This window comes from Theobroma cacao, chromosome 4 (genome assembly GCF_053813885.1).
Source record: "Theobroma cacao isolate CCN51 chromosome 4, ASM5381388v1, whole genome shotgun sequence".
Classification (NCBI taxonomy): Eukaryota; Viridiplantae; Streptophyta; class Magnoliopsida; order Malvales; family Malvaceae; genus Theobroma; species Theobroma cacao.
In genome coordinates, this window is record NC_142642.1 from 13,734,139 (window position 1) to 13,739,087 (window position 4,949).

Here is a 4,949-nt window from a genome sequence, read left to right on the forward strand (position 1 = left end):
CGAGGCCTCGACAGACATTCTTCACCCCGAATGCCTATCGAAACCCCGTAAGGCTTAGCATCAACTTTCGCATCTCCCCGGTGAGCAACAATTATAAAATCTCGCATTTAAAAAAATCATAAGTCATTTTCAAATAAGAACAATAAAATATTATTTTCTGGCTCATAGGGGCATTTTCGTAATTTTTCGTCAAAAATCTCAAAACTTGCTAAAAATGTAATAGGTAAGCAGAAAATATATATTTAATGATTTAAAAACAAAATAAGTATCTAAAACGTTCATTTGAAAGCAAATTGTTAACAACTAGTACTATTCAAAAATAATTAATAAAATATTCTATTTTCTCATAAAATAAATTTTTATAGAAATATTCGTAAATAATTTTTCGCACATGAAAGTAAAGTAAAAATTGTATGAATAGAAATATAGATAACCAAAATATAAGTTTTGATCTGCAATGACACGTGGGCTCCAATTGACCAAGAGGATGTAAGACTGTGAACTCTTACTTTCTATAATGCAGTTCCGAGCTTAGTTCTCGTCCTACTCGACTATCTACAAACTGTCCTGAGCCTGAAAAATGTATAGGAAGAAGGGGTGAGATTTTATAATCCCAGTGAGTAAACAGATACCATCTAAAGTATCTAAAGCCGAGTAAATGGAGACAATTAAAATAAGTCATCATACCGTAATTTCATTACCTTTCAGTTCATTTCAACCAAATAAAATCAATCCATATAAATCGAGTAATCAACTTGGCTTATGAATTTCTTAAAACTTTGGCTCGTGCCAAAACTCATACTCGGTGATACCTTGCGCAGGGCATCTAACCGAGTCCGCCAAGGCTATTAAAATTTTGCATACACTTAAAATATATTTTAGTTTGATAAAAATACAGCCGTTCCTTGGCGTTGGCTGAGTTCCCCTTCACGTGGTGGTTTGGCGTGAAGTGAACCCTAAGCTTTACCCCAGGAGATACCCTACGCGCCTCTCCGTTCGAGGTAATAATATAATGGAGTTTACCGTGCCCCTCTAATAGGCTGGTCCACGGAACCCCCTCTGCAGTAAATAATTAATATATACTCCACCAATTTAATAAAATTCATTCTAGCATGACATGGCAATTTATCGCAATCTAGCCTCTCAAGGCTGAATACACAATACAAATAATTCTGACACCAAAATCAATTTAGCCATTCATGCTCATATATTGTCATAAGCCATTCAATTTAAAACCATAAATTTACAACACAAGCAGACAGTCTCCAATTACTCTATTTTCAAAACCAGTATTCGATTTTTCAGCAAATTTATAAAATCATTTTATAAAATCACAATTTCTCCTAAAACATAGCAATTTACCATTTAAACCCATTTTTCATAAAATCACACAGTTGTATAAAACTACTATAGATAATTAAGATGATAATAAGTTTACTCACTATGTCTAGAATGCAGACTTTCGAAGCACTCTGTCTACTGGTCCTCGGATGCAATTTCCTTGCCTTTACTAGAGGACTCACCACCTTGACACAGTACAAAATCGAGAATTTCACTAAGTTGGTACTAAATCAAAATTAAACTAATTTGGACTACCAATGCATGATATGGAATGCAAAAATGCACTGGTAACTATCTAAATCCGGTATTAGCCTAATTCGTCTTATCACCCGATTAAATTCCTAACGGGTTCGTTTAAACTCCAATTTAATTCTTTTCAGTTTCTATACCTCAATTGCACCCAAATTAACTTAATGTCCCTCAGTGTGATGCAAATTATCAGTCCCAATAGAAAATTACGATAATACCCCTAGTGGGTAAAAATTCGTATTTTTGCTCCGAAAATTCCCATTATTTTTCTAGGCTCATAATTCATTATTCCTTAACCAATTCTCCTAGAATAAAATCAAACTCATCCTCACTCACTACATGGTAAATTCAGCCATTAATGGTTGGGGGAGAAAATAAATTCTTTTCTTGTTGTTTTATTTCTAAATATGCTAAACTAACTAAAAACACTAACATAAATTAAAATCAAATAAATCCAACAACTTTCTCTCTCCTAACCCATTTTTTCAGAATTGAATTCATCATGAAAACATGTAATTGAATCATGGAAAATAAAGAGAAATGCTTGGGAATAAGAAAACTCAAGCTTAATAGAAAAAATCTCACCTTTTTCACTTAATTTCCTTGAAAATTCACACTTTTTCTTTGATTTTCTCTCTCTAGGGTTTTGTTTTCTCCTTTCTCTCTTTTGTTTCTTGCTTGGCCGAATGTTGAAGAAGAAGAATGGGTGGGCTGATTTTTTTTATGCCTTTTTATTGTTTAATGAAATAATATTATTTTATTCATATTTTAAATATTTTATTAATTCATTTTTTTTTCTAGCCATCCACTTGTCCTATTTTTTTCACCATGCATTCCCTTTGACTTATCCAAGTCTTAAGTGAAATTTTCAGATTTTTCCAAAGTTTTGGTGGAGCAAATTTTTCAAAATTACACTTTTGCCCCCGAACTTTTCAAAAATTACATTTTTACCCCAAAAATTGAAAATTTTCCATAATGCATAATTTTCACTCCTCATACTCATTTCACACTCTAAATAATTAAATTTGATCAAAATCCTTTCAAAAAATTAAATTTTCGATTCCGAATGGTAAAATTACCATTTTACCCTTTTACTCCAAATTATACCGAAATTAAAATTTTTCACTTCTAAACCTCAAATCTTACTCCAATAAGTCAAATGGAGCCAAAAATATTTTCTAAAAATTTCCATTTTGTCCCCAGGTGGCAAATGACCATTTTGCCCCTGGAGAGCGAAAATTCTGATTTGACTCCAAATTGATCCTCGAACTCCGAATCACCATATTAACCCATTCTGGGACTTTAAAATTCTTAATTTCATTATAAATTCTCTATTTGATCTAGTTCGAGGCTTAAATCAACTTTATTGTACCTCTAGGTACAGTACCGACTTTTGTAAATTTTTCAAGACTCTCTTAGCATGTAAACATGCTATCCACCACATGTATGTCATCACAAATATTTCTGTAGAGTCGGGCTTGTCATCTTCTCCCCCACTTGGATCAACCATATGATCCTCCTTGATTGACTTTGACATCCGGCTAAATATTAATATTTTAATATTATTTTATTAATAAAATATTATTTTATTCTAAAAATTTTATCTTGTCTCTTTGGTACCAAAAATACCTTATTATGCCTCACTTGACTTCCAAATCGCCTTTTATCTCACAAATTCTCCTCCGATAAAATTATTATTATTTTATTATTATTTTCTCACTTGCGAAACATTTTATCCTAAACTACTCCTTTCGTCTTTTATCACTTCTAAACATTTTAATTGACCTCAATTTGCATTCGATCAACTTTATTTATCACCATATCAAAGTATGGGGTATTTCAATCTCCCCCACTTAAATAGAATTCGTCCTCGAATTCCCGTCGATGTTGCGTTATCAATCTCCTTCTATGATCCTACTCCTTGTTCCTTCTATAAGGACATTCAATTTATTTCCCTCGTTCACCTCCAGTTCAATTAAATGCTTTATTTACGGCAATTATCATCCTTTGGAATCGGATCAGTAGTACTTTTCACAACCATGATCTCTTATATCGAGACACTAAGCATGCCTTTATCACCATTATTAAATTTGAACCATAACTTCACCTCAATTATACTAATTTCGATCACATATCATACTTACTTATGTATACCTAATCATCATTTTATTAATTCACTCTATACCAAATTTCTCAACCTTGATTCATCCATCTTATACTGGTCTATTCACTTTCTTTGATAGAGTTCCATTAAGAACTTAAACAATTCAAGGTTTACCTTCAAAGTCATTCATAACTTTAATCGTTCATTACATATCCGTTAACACTTTAGCTCACTAACCTCTCTGGACACTATTTCAAAATCTCCCAATTACCGAGAACCATTCTTCACTTCAGTTAGTAAAATTATCAATTTCATATATACATATATACATGCATTTTCAAATGTCAACATCTCTCTTTATATATAGGAATCCATGTGTTCACATGCCTTGGACTACATTCCCCCTTTATTCATCCGTATCCCAATCCTAGTTTCAATATAATAATTCTTATAGTGCATGTAAACCTTCTTATTATACTTGTGTATAACTTCATATCATTCATATCATTTCCAACCATATGTTTGAGTTTCCTTATACTATATATCATTCATCACAATGTCATCTCCATTGAATTATAATCTATTATATGTGTATGCTTTATAATCCTATTGATGCCTCAAAGATATATCTCAACTTGATCATTGCATCTCATGCAATACCACAATTCCTAAGAGTCATCCTTTTTGTCCTTAATCATCTTTCATGCCTCTATATTACCTTGTATCTTTCTTGCATTACGATATTGATTTGTCACTTAAGACTCAAACCCATTTGAATCATGTATGCCTTAAGCATTTTCGAATTCCAATTTCCATAATATATTAGGAAAGTTTCATTATCTGACCTCATTTTCAAGGTCAACTTCTATCATCCTTTGTTCCACTCCTTCATATGAACATAACATCATTCTTCCTTAACTAATTTATAATTTGTACTTGAAATTGTAAAACTTAAAACTAGATTCTCTTCAAGTATTTTTCAATACTAATACTAATATTGTAAAACCCGACCCTATAAATACATGTCATGACATACATGCACTGAGTAGCATGTTATTATGCTAGGAAAGCACATAAGAAAAGACGAAACCCGATATCGTACCTAACGGTACACTTGAGTTGATTTAACCTCGAACTAGTTTAAATAGGAATTGTAGGATGAAATTTAATATTTTATAGTCCAGGAATGAAAAAAATGATTTTTCGGAGTTCGAGGGTTCATTTGGGGTAAAATTGGAAATTTTGATGTTCAAGG

At 32.0% G+C, this 4,949-nt stretch overlaps 1 long non-coding RNA gene across 1 annotated transcript; it reads right to left on the minus strand.

The window, feature by feature from the left end:
- Window positions 1-378: 378 nt before the first annotated feature.
- LOC148763128 (uncharacterized) lies at window positions 379-2,869 on the minus strand. The gene is made up of 3 exons (XR_016025987.1): window positions 2,176-2,869; window positions 1,443-1,526; window positions 379-573 (listed from the first exon to the last, which is right to left on the minus strand). It is a non-coding gene; the product is annotated as an uncharacterized LOC148763128 (long non-coding RNA).
- Between the last annotated feature and the right edge of the window lie 2,080 nt (window positions 2,870-4,949).